General features: G+C 40.5%; 2 long non-coding RNA genes and 8 other non-coding genes across 10 annotated transcripts in view; all 10 read left to right on the top strand.

The window, feature by feature from the left end:
- Positions 1-10999: 10999 nt before the first annotated feature.
- On the top strand, positions 11000-11191 carry LOC124270463. Its single transcript, XR_006896800.1, has one exon. It is a non-coding gene; the product is annotated as a U2 spliceosomal RNA (small nuclear RNA).
- Positions 11192-11239: 48 nt separating this feature from the next.
- LOC124270435 lies at positions 11240-18396 on the top strand. Its single transcript, XR_006896773.1, has 7 exons — positions 11240-11591; positions 12563-12732; positions 13710-13879; positions 14858-15027; positions 15999-16168; positions 17146-17315; positions 18293-18396. It is a non-coding gene; the product is annotated as an uncharacterized LOC124270435 (long non-coding RNA).
- Positions 12140-12331, top strand: LOC124270462. The gene has a single exon (XR_006896799.1). It is a non-coding gene; the product is annotated as a U2 spliceosomal RNA (small nuclear RNA).
- On the top strand, positions 13283-13475 carry LOC124270450. The gene has a single exon (XR_006896788.1). It is a non-coding gene; the product is annotated as a U2 spliceosomal RNA (small nuclear RNA).
- Positions 14432-14623, top strand: LOC124270461. Its single transcript, XR_006896798.1, has one exon. It is a non-coding gene; the product is annotated as a U2 spliceosomal RNA (small nuclear RNA).
- On the top strand, positions 15577-15769 carry LOC124270449. The gene has a single exon (XR_006896787.1). It is a non-coding gene; the product is annotated as a U2 spliceosomal RNA (small nuclear RNA).
- LOC124270451 lies at positions 16723-16915 on the top strand. The gene has a single exon (XR_006896789.1). It is a non-coding gene; the product is annotated as a U2 spliceosomal RNA (small nuclear RNA).
- On the top strand, positions 17867-18059 carry LOC124270448. Its single transcript, XR_006896786.1, has one exon. It is a non-coding gene; the product is annotated as a U2 spliceosomal RNA (small nuclear RNA).
- A 615-nt stretch (positions 18397-19011) lies between the features above and the next one.
- LOC124270447 lies at positions 19012-19204 on the top strand. The gene has a single exon (XR_006896785.1). It is a non-coding gene; the product is annotated as a U2 spliceosomal RNA (small nuclear RNA).
- Positions 19205-19259: 55 nt separating this feature from the next.
- Positions 19260-20032, top strand: part of LOC124270437 — a 2573-nt gene continuing 1800 nt past the window's right edge. The window contains exon 1 of the long non-coding RNA XR_006896776.1: positions 19260-19605. This is a non-coding gene — a long non-coding RNA (uncharacterized LOC124270437). The remainder of the gene's footprint in view (positions 19606-20032) is intronic.

Here is a 20032-nt window from a genome sequence, read left to right as displayed (position 1 = left end):
ATTGACGGTAAAATACCGTCTTTTTGGAAGAACTGAATTATAAATATGATATACAGATGTTGATTTTCTTACATGCCAAGGACTTAAAAGAGCAATCATTGGATATATAAAAAGAGGAATTTCACTATTAAATATGTTGAGAACATACTTGCCTACCCTATTTTACTTTATAATATCTCCAAAATAGCTAGCAGCAAACATTTCTATAAATAACTTTGAAATGGCCAATTAAAATGGGAGGAAATATTGGATAAAGACTTCCAACAGAAAGAATGGGAAAATATTAATTTGATGGCTAATCGATGTACTCAATGCTTTAATTTAAAATGGTTTCAGTACAAGATAACTCAGATAACCTAATAATCACTTGCATGAGATTGGTTACATTGATACACCTATGTGTTCATTTTGTAAACAGCTGCCTGAGAGTATTACACATTTATTATGTGATTGTACCCATTCAAGCAAAGTGTGGAAAGAGTTGGCTAAATGGTTAGGAAAGTTGGGTGAAGGATACACTGATTTAACACCAGAAAATATTATTTTTGGTTTCAAGGGGAGAAATAATAATCCACTTAATGCCATTTGTCTCATGGTGAAGCAAAATATCTACAATATGAGCAGAAAAGGGGAATTTTTTTTTAAAAGCATCCAAAAAAATATATCAAGTTAATATCAATCATGTAAATTTATTGCCTTTACAAATAATAATCAGACCAAATTTTTCATATTTTGGTCCTCTTTCCACACACTATTTTTAGACTTTTAGTTCAATATTCAATTGTAAACTCCAAACAGTACACTATAATGTAAAAATCAGTTATGCCTTGCAAGTGTTTAGAAACAGTCAAATCTGCAGTAGCCGTTTTTCATACACAACAATACTATGTATACCTGTGTACCTGTAAACATCTGTTGGGAAATAATGGGTAATGTAAAACTGACTTGTACCTTGCATGTTACCAGATGCAGTCAAACCTACACAAGCTGTATTTTATATACAATATGATACAACACTAAGTACCTATGTCTACTTATGTTTAAAAATTATGCAACATCTGCAGAGAAATAATGGATAAAGTAATATCGACTTCGCAGAGGTGGAAATAACCCATTGCCCGACGCCTGAGTCCAGTGTCTTTTTCTGTCAGGCAAGCAAAAGTGTATGTCACACTGTACCGGTGTCCAGTTGACTTTCCAATCTTAATTATGTTATTTATTTAAAAAATCAACAAGATAACGGCCGGTATAGTGGAAAAATTATCAGGGCAAGTGATTTTACATGTGCCACTGTACCGGAGTACACTAGCAATTTTAAAGTTATTTCCACCCTTGCTTAGGCCCTATGCCTACCAGATATAGTCAAATATTAATTATCATCCATGTACTATGCACTTATGCCTACTTATGGATAATGGATATTGTAATATATCATCTATTTATGTACACCTATGTATATGTGAACATCTACTACTAATAATATGTCAAAGGGATTTACCTCGAGTCCTGTTTTAGGGTCCCTGGGACTCATACTCTTAATTTTCAGGGTCCTGGACAACAACATGGGGATCCCAGACACTTGATTATTATTATTAATACTGGTATTGTATGTGTATCATGATCATCACATTATTTGTTACAGTAATTGCAAATGATACCATAACCCAGCTATTAGCAAACTCTTTGGTAACTTATGGTTACTTGATTAAAATTTTACAAAAAGTATTTGGACTTTTTCTGGTTCCCTGTGGATGCGCTTATATATTCCGTTGTGTATAGACGCAGGAATTGGTGTCCTGTAAATCCCTGTGTCATGTAAACATCTGCTGGGAAGTAAAAACATTTTGAAAAAAAATAAATAAAAAAAATTGTACTTCTCTTACAATAAAACACTGGTTACAACGTTAAAATGGTCCGCTACATTTTCAAGGTACAACGCCTAATCAGTCTGAGGTTTCAAGCTGAAGCTGGTTGGCAGCACATTGCATTGGCTGACCATTGTACTGTAAATGAAAATGTCACATCTTAACAGACTGGCTGTTGACATTACTTCTACATTTGAAGGATATTTTTTTTATCAGAGCTGGTGTAGAACTTCAACATCTGGGTATAGAGGTTGGCATCCAAGTTAAGTTTGAATGCAATATAGTAAATCAAATGAAAAGCACCTTTAAATACTTTTACATTACACCAAGATCAGTGCATCACAGCGTCCCCTACTGACAGCATCACCACACCCTACTGGACACCATCACCAGACCACTCATCTACTCACACCATCACCAGCCCCTACTCACACCATCAGCGGACACTAGTGACACCATCAGGACCCTACTCACACCATCACCAGCCCCTACTCACACCATCACCAGCCCATCACTACTCACACCATCACCAGTGTCAAGAAATGAAATAAATCTTCAAATACCTTTAAATGACACCAAGACCATGCCCAGTGAGTACTGAGTGAAGTGTCAACATATTTTTAGGGGTATAGTCTGGGGTGGAGGGATATACTTTGGCCTGTTCCAGAATATACCCTGGTGTATAAACTGGGCTAATCTATAGTTTATCCTGGGGTATAATCTGGTGGGGGGCTATTCTGAGCTGGTACATTGGCACCTCAAGCTCGCTGGATCACTAGCCTGGCACATTAGACACCTCGCTAAGCCCACCAAAATGCAATGTTTTCTCAGAATATTCATTCATGAAAGTCAAACTTTTACTGCCACTCTCCAGGTGGTATGGTAATTGTACCCCAATATTGGAAATCAATTCACAATATAATTCTCTTACCAACCAATTGAGCACAAAGCAAAAGAGAATGTGTTATAACATAAAGGTGTTATACCTTTGAGTACTTTGGCTGTGACATCAGTCTGCAGTTTTGACAGAATCTGAAAATAAAGTAGATTTTTCAAAAGCAATGCTAGAACCCTCCCTTACAGTGACACCATCATGTCTTCCCTTACCAGCCAAATCGGCACATATCAGTGAATGAAGTAGGCAACAATGTAATTCACAAGTTTAATCATTCATGTGAACATCAATTCATATGTACCGGAATGCTTGAAGTAATGTAAAACACAGCAGCATGCATGTATATCATGGTTACACAACATAGTGGAAGTGGAACAAATCATAAAGTTACAATTATGTCCAGTGTTTGCCATGATGCAGAAAACATGCGTATTTCACTCCTCAAAATGTGTCCATGACATGACTCCTCTCTCATGACTACTACTCCCTAAATTTTTATGCCTAGGGCAAACACTGTATGTCATTATGAATACTTGGTTGGTTGTGTTCACTGAAAGTATTGGAGTACATTCACAGAAACAAAGGCCTTGATACTTGGAATAGGTGACAGGATTAACAAACACTTTTATCAGCTGTTGGTATTTGAAGGCAAAACTGCCAGCTATTTATACCCTGTATAGAAAGTCTTCTGAATTTTAATAAATGCTCACTTTCTTCAAACTTGTTAAACTCCATCTTCCATCAATTGCATGCAAACATCTTACTTGCTACAAAATAAGGCAGTCTAACATGCACAGAGTCTACACACTGACCACCTGTGGGGATCCATGTAAACTGGGCATATCATATGCAAGTATCTATTCAGGGTGAACCAAATATGATTGGCTTTGATTATCCATGATAAATATGAAGTTTCTTGAAACGTCAGCATATTTTGAATGCTCATGAAATCTGTCATCCTTATGGTCTTAACCATATATATGACCGATAGTTATCAAAATGTTTAGATCCATATTTTGTTTGTAAGATCACACCTACCAGGCAATTGCCTCCAGTGAGTGCCATCTTGCACCGAAACTTAATCTGCATCTGTAATAAGGAAACACATTTTCAGGTTTGTCAAGCATTTCATTGTTGTTTTATGTCTGCAAAATATTACGGCTATATGACTACCTCTGCCATTCCAAAAGTCACAAAAGGCCCACGATATTAGCAAATGAATCCTGTAAGCTCAGCATCTTACATCTGCCATGGGTACAATGTGTGAAGCCCATTTCTGGTGTCTCCCCCCACCATGATATTGCTGGAATGCTGGAATATAGCTAAACGTGGTGTAAACTATACCCACTCACTACATTTGCCAAAAGGTCTACCACTTAGTGCATGCACATCCAAGGGCAGATAAGAATGTTTCTAACAGTTCTATATACAGGTACGTTATCATGTTCATAAAATTGAGCAAAAGTTTTCAGGAATTGAAATAGTGCTTAATCTGTGGGCAGTGGTCGAGTAAATATTGAAATCACAAATATGAATTATCTTGTGCCCTGGTGGCAAGACTAAAAAAACAAAAAAATTATACTCACCACAGTTCATTTTATGAAAATACAATATATATATCACAACCTCTTATGATTCAAAACATATTTTTGCCACCTATGAAACTGTATATCTGTTGCACTCTTTCAATCTCTCACAGCTTAACATGGGTGTGGCCATATTGAATGTCAATATGCATATCAGAATTCCAGCTTTCTTTATGGGGCCTGGAATTATTTTCAAAAATGGGCACCTATCCCAGTTTATTTAGATATAATGTCCCTGAAATTCACATAATGCATTAGCATCATTAGGGTACAAAATAACTGTATAATTAATTCATCAGGAAGGAAAAAATGACAGAAAATATTTCTTTTTATTATACTATATTCTGGATGGGTGAAATAATAATATCATCGGTGAAAATAAAAATGGTGCTTTCACTGAGTAGAATAACATGTTATTTCACTGAGTAGAATATCACTTTTGCCTGGAACTACTTTCTCATTAAAGAAAACGTCTCAATGTCTCCATCATTTATAAACAATGATCAAAATATAATAAATAGAATGTTTTGTTAATGTTGTCAAGTAACATGCATGTTTCATTGAGTGGTCTGACAAAGTTGATATGTTCTCGTGAACATGGTTAAACACAATTATGACTTGTCAAAACGTAATGAATAGACTTAAAAACTACATATGTACTGACGTGCTGTTTTGAATGAATTGTTTGTAATTTATGGCCACTGATTTAAAACCTGAGAATTAAAAATGTTTGATCAATGAATTAACACCTGTCATAACTGAAAGAACTCAATACAAATCATCACACCCATTATACAAGGGGCAGAATAATGGCAAGAAACTGGGCACAGGCCGTGTTTGGTGTGCCAACAATTCATTTTCCCATTTCACATAATGTTTATTGGAGGTGCACATGCGTGAGTGGAGTCGGTATGTGGACAAAACCCTTGTGGACCAAAGCCCTTTAGGAAAAAAAACCACCATGTAGGAGAAGAACCCCAAAAAGCTCCAAGTGAATAATGAAGATTATTTATTATTCAATATTTTATGTAGCCTACATCACATACATTTTACATAAGGGCTGTATGATGGCTACATTCCCAGCAAATTTGTTACTTTCCAGTACTCTTCATATAACCTTCAGTAGCTTCACTTGACACCACCCTTATTATTCTTCCATATATCCCCATGCTGGAATGCTACTGCCTGCTTAGTTTATGGAGCAAATGTTTATACTAGTTGTATATATAAGACAGTGAGTTGAAATACTTAATAATGTGTACATATCTAAATACTAAGTTTATTATTAAAACTTCCAATACTCTTGAAGTCAGTTTTATCCTCATCATATGAAGCCTCACCCTTGATAATGTTTACAAACGAAATACTAAGTTAATTAATGAATGAAGCCTGTTAATCCCTGTCACTGATAATCTGTATTACTGATTCAATCAAAACATGTCACTTAAGTCAATCAGTGACATCAGGTTTTTGTTCTCATGGGTTTTGTCCTAAGGGTCTTTTGTCCTACAATCTTAGAGTCAGCCGTGTTTATAAACAGCTTGAGCAAAGGGGCATCTCTTTATCACAATATAGGGTAAAAACATGCTGTCTGACTCACCGAGATAAGTCTGAATAGTTCATTAATGTAATCAAATAGCCAGCCAGAAATCATGCACACAGTGTGCTTAATCGCTTGAGCTCATTGCTAACACCCTCAAAGACACAATTGCTTATGACTGTGAAATTCATAACTACCAAGTCAACTGTTTTCACGAAGCAAGAGAAATTCTGAGGAGGTGCGGTAACCAGCATGCAACCGGTGAGCACCTTACTCAACAAGTGAGTGAAGACATATGGTTTCTCTTCCCATGGTTATCCAATCGAGATGACAAAAACATGTTAAAATGCAACATAACACAATTATCATTGATCAATACAGGTACATGTGTGATTGGGAGAATACCTGCGCTGTGTGTGTATCGGGACGAATCGGATATTCTCTCGGTCCTCACAAGAATCCCCACATGCTACAGACATGCAGTGTCAAGAAACATACATGCTAGTTCGTTTTACATTTGATGTACGTGGAAGTTGTCACGAGGCAAGGGAGGCTACTCCCAACAAAAGCTAGGGCTCCACCAAGGCCCAGTCGAAAAGGAAGTAGGAGAGAACATTGTAAACATGTTAATGTGGTGTATTAAAGGATGAAGGAAATATGGCAGCCCTATGTCAGCTTTTAAAAACTTTATTGATAATTATGACATCATAGGGTTCAGTGAAAGTTTCGTTTGTTCTCATCATGCATCCAGTCACTTTCTAACAGGTTACCGTGCTCAGCTGGTGATTTTAATAGTGTACATCAAAAAGTTCACAACATTGGACATTATAGAGGAGGTGTGGCTGTGTTTGTAAAGGATTGTTTTCACGAATAATGGTGTCATTGAGCGTGTTTAAGCTGAATGTGTGTGTTTAGCTGAGCGATGTGTTAGATCATTTTCAGAACTGTGTTTGTTTTGATTTTTCATGCAACACAACATGTTTTAAGTGGGAGAGAGACATCATTGTACTATTCCCATACCTATCTCCACACAATTCACCAATTGATGGTATCTCCAAAGTGTTATGTAAGATATATTTTATTGTTAGCTATTTTGCTGTTAATTAAAGATATGATTGCTAATTGAGAAATTGTCACAAAACGATGCTTTCAGTAGTGGCTCACTGTTAATTAGCTTTGCATAAACATCTTGCAAAAATAGTATTTTAGATGAGAGAGTCACGTCTTGTAAAAGGGAATGGCGGTGTTTTGAAATAAATTATGAGGCACAACAACGTGAGCTGACTTATTTATGGAATGCTACATCCCCCTGAAGCTGCTAAAACTAAAGGGAAGAGTCTCACGTAACAACACTGGAAGGGAGCACTAAAGTGAAAACCCACTATCCAAGGAAATATATCTTCCTACTAATCCTAGGTGGTCCTCTTTACCGACCGACTGACTGACTGACTGACTGACTGACTGACTGACTTACTTACTTACTTTGGCAATATTCCACCAACATCACGGCAGGGGACCCCAGAAATGGGCTTCACACATTGTACCCATGTGGGGATTCGAACCGAGGTCTTCAAGCGTGACAAGCCAACGCTTTAACCACTAGACTACCCAACACGGCCCCAGGTGGTCCTCTGAACGCCAGAAGGAAGGGCTTGCCAGATCACACTGATGAATATGTGTATGATGCAGAGGAATACCACAATGATGTCTTTTACACTCCAAGAAACCTGAGGAATAAGGAAGGCATAATAATTATGGTACTAAAAGTAGCTGACCTATGTCATACATTGAGAAAGCATACACTGAATGGCAGATTATAACTACCCATGTTGTAAATTTCCACATGTCACTCATACATAAGGGTGAAAGTGTGGTAGATTAGTTGTTGGCATCTTCGTCACTCTTTCGTTCATATTACTAACTTTAGTATTGGTATTGGTACACTTTTTCATGTCACTTTCCATTATATTGTTCACTTTATCTTTCTTTTAACCATGTCTATAGGTAATTTTCTTTCAATAATAACATCTATGTACAACCGTTTATCTGCTTCTGTTAGAACACCAACTGGTTTATGAAAAATGTTTTCATGTAATACTGGCACTCACCAAGTATGTGTAAAAAGTCCACAACTTCTTTCATTTTTATTAACGAGCAATGTACCATGATGGAATGTGATGGTTGACAAGGTAATACAGTTACCGGTACATCATCAATGAATAATATTTGTTCACTTATGTTTACTGATGATTATAGTCTTAGCTATGTATGAGGTGTGGTAGTGAGTGAGTGAGTGAGGAGTGAGTGAGTAGGAGAGTGAGTGAGTGGTGAGTGAGTGAGTGAGTGAGTGAGTGAGTGAGTGGAGTGAGTGAGGTGAGTGAAGTGAGTGAGTGAGTGGTGGAGTGAGTGAGTGAGGAGGAGTGAGTGAGTGGTGAGTGAGTGAGTGAGTGAGGAGTGAGTGAGTGAGTGGTGGTGAGTGAGTGGTGAGTGAGTGAGTGAGTGAGTGAGTGAGAGTGAGTGAGTGGAGTGAGTGAGTGAGTGAGTGGAGAGTGGAGTGAGGAGGAGTGAGGTGAGTGAGGAGTGAGTGAGTGAGTGAGTGAGTGAGTGAGTGTGGTTCACGTCATACACACTCAGAAATAATATACCAGCTATATGGATGGCAGTCTGTAAATAATCGTGTCTGCAACCACACAATCCAGTGATCAACAGCATTCTAGCATCAATCTGAGGAGTGGGGAACCCGTGGATGACGTGTCAACCAAGTCAGCAAGCCCTGACCACCCTGATCCCGTTAGTCAGCCTCTTACCAAGCATGGGTTACTGGAGGTTCATATCCTAGCCCGACCTTCATGGTGCCTTAGCTAAATGATACTTCTGTGTTCAGCTGCAAAGTAACATTAAAGTGCTTCAAATTTTTGTAAACAAAACTGGGTATGAATGTGAATTTAAATAAAACTAAAACATGACTGGTTTTAGAAAGGTTCAAATATGTTTAGTAACCCAGGCCAATAAGGCAATAGTTTCTGTTAATAATTTTCAAAAGGAAATTACATAATTTAAATTGTGTACATTTACTAAAAAATGTCTGATTGTATTATCATATTAATTAATGCCAGTCACACCAAAATAAAAATATTCTATTTCTATTTCTATTTAGCTTTGATTGATTGATTGATTGATTGATAAATTTGGGATTTCAAATATTGAGACAATGTTCTGTCTGAGGAGAGGTAGCATAATAAGGAATTGTTGTAGAGTGTGTGTGCGTCGTAAAACGGAAATAAGAAATAACCTTTGTTAAGTTCTAAAAGCTTAATACAATGCATTTATGAATGCTTTAAACAATACTACACAACATGAATTGTTAAATAAGCTGAAATACCTTGAATACATGAACAGTGAAATGAGCAGACGACAATCCGCCATCTTGTGACTACCGTAGCTGAGCCTTACAATATTCCGATTAAGTAAATTACATACCTAATACAATGGTATATTGAGAAAATATACTTTTCAATGCATTAATGATGATGTTATAAATATTATTTTGTTACTTACATCATGGATTTGGAGCCATTAATGCATAAGGAAAACATCGATTACACCTTGCATATTGGAAGCGGTAGCAACACTTTTGGCTTTACGATGTACAAAGGAGATAACTCAGCGTGGTAAATGGAACACCCACAAAGAGGGGAATGGGAAACAACTCTAACTTCCTCCAGGGCCTTGTTGAAGTATCACAACATTAGCTCAGAATTGACAGCTCCTCGTCATTGTGAAATACATCTGTAGTTGAAATTCACATCGTCTCCCAAATGCGAATGAGTGTTTGAAGGAGCGGCCATAATCGTCCTCGCGCTTTCCTTCAGACTGTCGATGCTTTGCAAAGGGGTAATCTGCCGTATCGTAAATGTCGGAAACACTTATGACACATTCGGTTATGTATCCCTGGGCCGTCGGTGATATAAAGAAGTCCCCAGTTTCTTCATCTGTCGAAACATAGGGTTTTGAGTGTTAGTATTGTTTATTGTGACTGGTACGTTGTTGGAAGCCTTTTGCTTGATTTTGGAGCTGGTGTGCCTGGAGTTGTGAGTCAGTTTGTTTGGCACTCTTTTCATTCATCTAGGGCACGTCATAAAAATGGTTTTGTTTCCTTTTTAGCTAAAATACGCTTGTATTCACATGGATAATGTTCCTCAGATGTTTTTTATCAACAACTTTGACAGCGGTTTTCAGAAGTGACATAGTATAATCAAATATTGCTTTGAATAATACAACATAAAACATAAATAATAGAGAAAACAATAAAAATTAAAATGAAGTAAAATGAATAAGTAAAGCTTTCAAAAGCGTTTCCAGTGTTATCTATCTAATTTTGGTTTGGGGAAAAAGCGCAAAGAAGTCTTTGAAGTTTTAAAGAACAACTTTTTCCCAGAAGTCGCATTCAATAATATTATGAATTACAATAGGTCTCCCGTGCTTTGGCTACTAAAATTAGTGGGAGGAGCCAAATGTAACTCGTTGTTTTAAAAATGTAGCAAGCATATAACATTATTAGAGCAACAGGTACAAACCTACCTGTGCTGGGAAGCGATCAGGTTGAACTACTTGTGCATGCATCTCGTGCGTCGTTGCCAGCTGTCCGGTGACCCGGTCCGTCATTATGTAAATGATTGCAAAGGGAATTGTTGTAGTTTATCCACCATGGTTGTCTGGGGTGGGAAAGGCTGTTAACCTGTCCAGGTGAGGAGAATTGTATGTGCGTTTTTATTTACATGGTATAGTATTAGAGAAATATAAAATATATATACGGTATTTTATGCACATGTTTTATTGTAAGATTTTACTGCTTCTGTTCAATTTGAAGTTGAAGACAGGCTGACGAAGGTAATGAATGTGAACGGTATCACACATGTAATATCTGTTACGTCTTTACTCACCGCGCCATGGTTCAGTACAGCAGTGGATAAAGGTCCGTGGTCTGAAATAGCGTGTATTTGTGCGTGTAATATTGGTGGTGACTTTTTCAAGGGCCTGATGTAAATATCCGTCTCCTTAATGGGATGCTGTGGGTATCCAGGTATTTGGCTGGCGCAAGCCGACGACCGGCATCGCTTCTCGGCCTTTTGGCTAAGATCAAAGTGTAGTATCTGTTCTTATCAGCTTAATATCTGATACGTCTCCTAATGGAGACATCGATATTAAACTGATTTTAGAATGGGATGAGGTGCCACGGAGCTTGCTCCGCCCTCATCACGGGTTGACCCGGTATTGCAGTACCTCCGGGAACGGCCCACCACTCATATTCAAATAAAAAATAGAACCCTCAACTTGGCCCTCTTTTCACAGTTCGTCCCCTTTTATTTCATTTCATTTTGCGCCGTTGCCTGATGTTTTGCGCTTATTTTTCACTGTATGGAGCATGTAATCACTTCCAAACTCTAGAAATGCACACGTCCACTCCATCCACATTGTACTCCGTCCATACCCACCTCCGCCACGTTCGTCAAAGTGATTTTTTTCCACTTTCAGCTATTTTCTGTCTCCGTATCCAAGGACGTCGGCCATGATGTCGCAAGCCGGAAATTACGTTGTAGACAATCACATCCACACAACAACATTCGGCCCTGTCAAAACCACACGTCTTAAACGCCTGCTAACCCTTGAAAAGTGTTTTCAAGCTGTAAACAAGTATGGCCGGGGTGAGTTTACATTCAAACTTTCCTTACATTTCGTCCTATGTCTTATTTGAAACAATATTTTACATGAAATCCACCTATGTTAACTTTCTTTGTATACTTGAACTGTATTTAAGTTTATTTAAGGTTAGTTTATTTAGTACACGTTGTCAATTGGAGTGTTTTTCACGCTTGCTTGGGCGCGACTTTCTCAAAGTCGGAGGAGCGCAAACTGCTGTGTGCCCGCACCTCCTCCATTAAGCCCCAACCACCGGCTCACGGTGGTAGCTACAGGACGTTTACCTCACGTCTGCCTGACTTTTATCGCCTGCGCTCTATATACTTACAGAAATGGGGATATTTACACATTTGTCTACTTGACACAAATGGTGAAATTTCTCCACAAATCTCTACAATTTGGCCGTCGCACTCGTCCGTGGTCTGAAATAGCGTGTATTTGTGCGTGTAATATTGGTGGTGACTTTTTTTCAAGGGCCTGATGTAAATATCCGTCTCCTTAATGGGATGCTGTGGGTATCCAGGTATTTGGCTGGCGCAAGCCGACGACCGGCATCGCTTCTCGGCCTTTTGGCTAAGATCAAAGTGTAGTATCTGTTCTTATCAGCTTAATATCTGATACGTCTCCTAATGGAGACATCGATATTAAACTGATTTTAGAATGGGATGAGGTGCCACGGAGCTTGCTCCGCCCTCATCACGGGTTGACCCGGTATTGCAGTACCTCCGGGAACGGCCCACCACTCATATTCAAATAAAAAATAGAACCCTCAACTTGGCCCTCTTTTTCACAGTTCGTCCCCTTTTATTTCATTTCATTTTGCGCCGTTGCCTGATGTTTTGCGCTTATTTTTCACTGTATGGAGCATGTAATCACTTCCAAACTCTAGAAATGCACACGTCCACTCCATCCACATTGTACTCCGTCCATACCCACCTCCGCCACGTTCGTCAAAGTGATTTTTTTCCACTTTCAGCTATTTTCTGTCTCCGTATCCAAGGACGTCGGCCATGATGTCGCAAGCCGGAAATTACGTTGTAGACAATCACATCCACACAACAACATTCGGCCCTGTCAAAACCACACGTCTTAAACGCCTGCTAACCCTTGAAAAGTGTTTTCAAGCTGTAAACAAGTATGGCCGGGGTGAGTTTACATTCAAACTTTCCTTACATTTCGTCCTATGTCTTATTTGAAACAATATTTTACATGAAATCCACCTATGTTAACTTTCTTTGTATACTTGAACTGTATTTAAGTTTATTTAAGGTTAGTTTATTTAGTACACGTTGTCAATTGGAGTGTTTTTTCACGCTTGCTTGGGCGCGACTTTCTCAAAGTCGGAGGAGCGCAAACTGCTGTGTGCCCGCACCTCCTCCATTAAGCCCCAACCACCGGCTCACGGTGGTAGCTACAGGACGTTTACCTCACGTCTGCCTGACTTTTTATCGCCTGCGCTCTATATACTTACAGAAATGGGGGGATATTTACACATTTGTCTACTTGACACAAATGGTGAAATTTCTCCACAAATCTCTACAATTTGGCCGTCGCACTCGTCCGTGGTCTGAAATAGCGTGTATTTGTGCGTGTAATATTGGTGGTGACTTTTTCAAGGGCCTGATGTAAATATCCGTCTCCTTAATGGGATGCTGTGGGTATCCAGGTATTTGGCTGGCGCAAGCCGACGACCGGCATCGCTTCTCGGCCTTTTGGCTAAGATCAAAGTGTAGTATCTGTTCTTATCAGCTTAATATCTGATACGTCTCCTAATGGAGACATCGATATTAAACTGATTTTTAGAATGGGATGAGGTGCCACGGAGCTTGCTCCGCCCTCATCACGGGTTGACCCGGTATTGCAGTACCTCCGGGAACGGCCCACCACTCATATTCAAATAAAAAATAGAACCCTCAACTTGGCCCTCTTTTTCACACAGTTCGTCCCCTTTTATTTCATTTCATTTTGCGCCGTTGCCTGATGTTTTGCGCTTATTTTTCACTGTATGGAGCATGTAATCACTTCCAAACTCTAGAAATGCACACGTCCACTCCATCCACATTGTACTCCGTCCATACCCACCTCCGCCACGTTCGTCAAAGTGATTTTTTTTCCACTTTCAGCTATTTTCTGTCTCCGTATCCAAGGACGTCGGCCATGATGTCGCAAGCCGGAAATTACGTTGTAGACAATCACATCCACACAACAACATTCGGCCCTGTCAAAACCACACGTCTTAAACGCCTGCTAACCCTTGAAAAGTGTTTTCAAGCTGTAAACAAGTATGGCCGGGGTGAGTTTACATTCAAACTTTCCTTACATTTCGTCCTATGTCTTATTTGAAACAATATTTTACATGAAATCCACCTATGTTAACTTTCTTTGTATACTTGAACTGTATTTAAGTTTATTTAAGGTTAGTTTATTTAGTACACGTTGTCAATTGGAGTGTTTTTTCACGCTTGCTTGGGCGCGACTTTCTCAAAGTCGGAGGAGCGCAAACTGCTGTGTGCCCGCACCTCCTCCATTAAGCCCCAACCACCGGCTCACGGTGGTAGCTACAGGACGTTTACCTCACGTCTGCCTGACTTTTTATCGCCTGCGCTCTATATACTTACAGAAATGGGGGGATATTTACACATTTGTCTACTTTACACAAATGGTGAAATTTCTCCACAAATCTCTACAATTTGGCCGTCGCACTCGTCCGTGGTCTGAAATAGCGTGTATTTGTGCGTGTAATATTGGTGGTGACTTTTTTTCAAGGGCCTGATGTAAATATCCGTCTCCTTAATGGGATGCTGTGGGTATCCAGGTATTTGGCTGGCGCAAGCCGACGACCGGCATCGCTTCTCGGCCTTTTGGCTAAGATCAAAGTGTAGTATCTGTTCTTATCAGCTTAATATCTGATACGTCTCCTAATGGAGACATCGATATTAAACTGATTTTAGAATGGGATGAGGTGCCACGGAGCTTGCTCCGCCCTCATCACGGGTTGACCCGGTATTGCAGTACCTCCGGGAACGGCCCACCACTCATATTCAAATAAAAAAAATAGAACCCTCAACTTGGCCCTCTTTTTCACAGTTCGTCCCCTTTTATTTCATTTCATTTTGCGCCGTTGCCTGATGTTTTGCGCTTATTTTTCACTGTATGGAGCATGTAATCACTTCCAAACTCTAGAAATGCACACGTCCACTCCATCCACATTGTACTCCGTCCATACCCACCTCCGCCACGTTCGTCAAAGTGATTTTTTTTCCACTTTCAGCTATTTTCTGTCTCCGTATCCAAGGACGTCGGCCATGATGTCGCAAGCCGGAAATTACGTTGTAGACAATCACATCCACACAACAACATTCGGCCCTGTCAAAACCACACGTCTTAAACGCCTGCTAACCCTTGAAAAGTGTTTTCAAGCTGTAAACAAGTATGGCCGGGGTGAGTTTACATTCAAACTTTCCTTACATTTCGTCCTATGTCTTATTTGAAACAATATTTTACATGAAATCCACCTATGTTAACTTTCTTTGTATACTTGAACTGTATTTAAGTTTATTTAAGGTTAGTTTATTTAGTACACGTTGTCAATTGGAGTGTTTTTCACGCTTGCTTGGGCGCGACTTTCTCAAAGTCGGAGGAGCGCAAACTGCTGTGTGCCCGCACCTCCTCCATTAAGCCCCAACCACCGGCTCACGGTGGTAGCTACAGGACGTTTACCTCACGTCTGCCTGACTTTTATCGCCTGCGCTCTATATACTTACAGAAATGGGGGGATATTTACACATTTGTCTACTTGACACAAATGGTGAAATTTCTCCACAAATCTCTACAATTTGGCCGTCGCACTCGTCCGTGGTCTGAAATAGCGTGTATTTGTGCGTGTAATATTGGTGGTGACTTTTTTCAAGGGCCTGATGTAAATATCCGTCTCCTTAATGGGATGCTGTGGGTATCCAGGTATTTGGCTGGCGCAAGCCGACGACCGGCATCGCTTCTCGGCCTTTTGGCTAAGATCAAAGTGTAGTATCTGTTCTTATCAGCTTAATATCTGATACGTCTCCTAATGGAGACATCGATATTAAACTGATTTTTAGAATGGGATGAGGTGCCACGGAGCTTGCTCCGCCCTCATCACGGGTTGACCCGGTATTGCAGTACCTCCGGGAACGGCCCACCACTCATATTCAAATAAAAAATAGAACCCTCAACTTGGCCCTCTTTTCACAGTTCGTCCCCTTTTATTTCATTTCATTTTGCGCCGTTGCCTGATGTTTTGCGCTTATTTTTCACTGTATGGAGCATGTAATCACTTCCAAACTCTAGAAATGCACACGTCCACTCCATCCACATTGTACTCCGTCCATACCCACCTCCGCCACGTTCGTCAAAGTGATTTTTTCCACTTTCAGCTATTTTCTGTCTCCGTATCCAAGGACGTCGGCCATGATGTCGCAAGCCGGAAATTACGTTGTAGACAATCACATCCACACAACAACATTCGGCCCTGTCAAAACCACACGTCTTAAACGCCTGCTAACCCTTGAAAAGTGTTTTCAAGCTGTAAACAAGTATGGCCGGGGTGAGTTTACATTCAAACTTTCCTTACATTTCGTCCTATGTCTTATTTGAAACAATATTTTACATGAAATCCACCTATGTTAACTTTCTTTGTATACTTGAACTGTATTTAAGTTTATTTAAGGTTAGTTTATTTAGTACACGTTGTCAATTGGAGTGTTTTTTCACGCTTGCTTGGGCGCGACTTTCTCAAAGTCGGAGGAGCGCAAACTGCTGTGTGCCCGCACCTCCTCCATTAAGCCCCAACCACCGGCTCACGGTGGTAGCTACAGGACGTTTACCTCACGTCTGCCTGACTTTTTATCGCCTGCGCTCTATATACTTACAGAAATGGGGGGATATTTACACATTTGTCTACTTGACACAAATGGTGAAATTTCTCCACAAATCTCTACAATTTGGCCGTCGCACTCGTCCGTGGTCTGAAATAGCGTGTATTTGTGCGTGTAATATTGGTGGTGACTTTTTTTTTCAAGGGCCTGATGTAAATATCCGTCTCCTTAATGGGATGCTGTGGGTATCCAGGTATTTGGCTGGCGCAAGCCGACGACCGGCATCGCTTCTCGGCCTTTTGGCTAAGATCAAAGTGTAGTATCTGTTCTTATCAGCTTAATATCTGATACGTCTCCTAATGGAGACATCGATATTAAACTGATTTTTAGAATGGGATGAGGTGCCACGGAGCTTGCTCCGCCCTCATCACGGGTTGACCTGGTATTGCAGTACCTCCGGGAACGGCCCACCACTCATATTCAAATAAAAAATAGAACCCTCAACTTGGCCCTCTTTTTCACAGTTCGTCCCCTTTATTTCATTTCATTTTGCGCCGTTGCCTGATGTTTTGCGCTTATTTTTCACTGTATGGAGCATGTAATCACTTCCAAACTCTAGAAATGCACACGTCCACTCCATCCACATTGTACTCCGTCCATACCCACCTCCGCCACGTTCGTCAAAGTGATTTTTTTCCACTTTCAGCTATTTTCTGTCTCCGTATCCAAGGACGTCGGCCATGATGTCGCAAGCCGGAAATTACGTTGTAGACAATCACATCCACACAACAACATTCGGCCCTGTCAAAACCACACGTCTTAAACGCCTGCTAACCCTTGAAAAGTGTTTTCAAGCTGTAAACAAGTATGGCCGGGGTGAGTTTACATTCAAACTTTCCTTACATTTCGTCCTATGTCTTATTTGAAACAATATTTTACATGAAATCCACCTATGTTAACTTTCTTTGTATACTTGAACTGTATTTAAGTTTATTTAAGGTTAGTTTATTTAGTACACGTTGTCAATTGGAGTGTTTTTTCACGCTTGCTTGGGCGCGACTTTCTCAAAGTCGGAGGAGCGCAAACTGCTGTGTGCCCGCACCTCCTCCATTAAGCCCCAACCACCGGCTCACGGTGGTAGCTACAGGACGTTTACCTCACGTCTGCCTGACTTTTATCGCCTGCGCTCTATATACTTACAGAAATGGGGGGATATTTACACATTTGTCTACTTGACACAAATGGTGAAATTTCTCCACAAATCTCTACAATTTGGCCGTCGCACTCGTCCGTGGTCTGAAATAGCGTGTATTTGTGCGTGTAATATTGGTGGTGACTTTTTTTCAAGGGCCTGATGTAAATATCCGTCTCCTTAATGGGATGCTGTGGGTATCCAGGTATTTGGCTGGCGCAAGCCGACGACCGGCATCGCTTCTCGGCCTTTTGGCTAAGATCAAAGTGTAGTATCTGTTCTTATCAGCTTAATATCTGATACGTCTCCTAATGGAGACATCGATATTAAACTGATTTTTAGAATGGGATGAGGTGCCACGGAGCTTGCTCCGCCCTCATCACGGGTTGACCCGGTATTGCAGTACCTCCGGGAACGGCCCACCACTCATATTCAAATAAAAAATAGAACCCTCAACTTGGCCCTCTTTTTTTTCACAGTTCGTCCCCTTTTATTTCATTTCATTTTGCGCCGTTGCCTGATGTTTTGCGCTTATTTTTCACTGTATGGAGCATGTAATCACTTCCAAACTCTAGAAATGCACACGTCCACTCCATCCACATTGTACTCCGTCCATACCCACCTCCGCCACGTTCGTCAAAGTGATTTTTTCCACTTTCAGCTATTTTCTGTCTCCGTATCCAAGGACGTCGGCCATGATGTCGCAAGCCGGAAATTACGTTGTAGACAATCACATCCACACAACAACATTCGGCCCTGTCAAAACCACACGCCTTAAACGCCTGCTAACCCTTGAAAAGTGTTTTCAAGCTGTAAACAAGTATGGCCGGGGTGAGTTTACATTCAAACTTTCCTTACATTTCGTCCTATGTCTTATTTGAAACAATATTTTACATGAAATCCACCTATGTTAACTTTCTTTGTATACTTGAACTGTATTTAAGTTTATTTAAGGTTAGTTTATTTAGTACACGTTGTCAATTGGAGTGTTTTTCACGCTTGCTTGGGCGCGACTTTCTCAAAGTCGGAGGAGCGCAAACTGCTGTGTGCCCGCACCTCCTCCATTAAGCCCCAACCACCGGCTCACGGTGGTAGCTACAGGACGTTTACCTCACGTCTGCCTGACTTTTTATCGCCTGCGCTCTATATACTTACAGAAATGGGGGGATATTTACACATTTGTCTACTTGACACAAATGGTGAAATTTCTCCACAAATCTCTACAATTTGGCCGTCGCACTCGTCCGTGGTCTGAAATAGCGTGTATTTGTGCGTGTAATATTGGTGGTGACTTTTTCAAGGGCCTGATGTAAATATCCGTCTCCTTAATGGGATGCTGTGGGTATCCAGGTATTTGGCTGGCGCAAGCCGACGACCGGCATCGCTTCTCGGCCTTTTGGCTAAGATCAAAGTGTAGTATCTGTTCTTATCAGCTTAATATCTGATACGTCTCCTAATGGAGACATCGATATTAAACTGATTTTTAGAATGGGATGAGGTGCCACGGAGCTTGCTCCGCCCTCATCACGGGTTGACCCGGTATTGCAGTACCTCCGGGAACGGCCCACCACTCATATTCAAATAAAAAATAGAACCCTCAACTTGGCCCTCTTTTTCACAGTTCGTCCCCTTTTATTTCATTTCATTTTGCGCCGTTGCCTGATGTTTTGCGCTTATTTTTCACTGTATGGAGCATGTAATCACTTCCAAACTCTAGAAATGCACACGTCCACTCCATCCACATTGTACTCCGTCCATACCCACCTCCGCCACGTTCGTCAAAGTGATTTTTTTCCACTTTCAGCTATTTTCTGTCTCCGTATCCAAGGACGTCGGCCATGATGTCGCAAGCCGGAAATTACGTTGTAGACAATCACATCCACACAACAACATTCGGCCCTGTCAAAACCACACGTCTTAAACGCCTGCTAACCCTTGAAAAGTGTTTTCAAGCTGTAAACAAGTATGGCCGGGGTGAGTTTACATTCAAACTTTCCTTACATTTCGTCCTATGTCTTATTTGAAACAATATTTTACATGAAATCCACCTATGTTAACTTTCTTTGTATACTTGAACTGTATTTAAGTTTATTTAAGGTTAGTTTATTTAGTACACGTTGTCAATTGGAGTGTTTTTTCACGCTTGCTTGGGCGCGACTTTCTCAAAGTCGGAGGAGCGCAAACTGCTGTGTGCCCGCACCTCCTCCATTAAGCCCCCAACCACCGGCTCACGGTGGTAGCTACAGGACGTTTACCTCACGTCTGCCTCGACTTTTATCGCCTGCGCTCTATATACTTACAGAAATGGGGGGATATTTACACATTTGTCTACTTGACACAAATGGTGAAATTTCTCCACAAATCTCTACAATTTGGCCGTCGCACTCGTCCGTGGTCTGAA

This window comes from Haliotis rubra, unplaced genomic scaffold (assembly GCF_003918875.1).
Source record: "Haliotis rubra isolate DU_JTF1 unplaced genomic scaffold, ASM391887v1 Scf1519, whole genome shotgun sequence".
NCBI classification, from domain to species: domain Eukaryota; kingdom Metazoa; phylum Mollusca; class Gastropoda; order Lepetellida; family Haliotidae; genus Haliotis; species Haliotis rubra.
The sequence above is the reverse complement of the archived record's forward strand: the minus strand, read 5'-3'. Positions and strand labels throughout refer to the sequence as shown.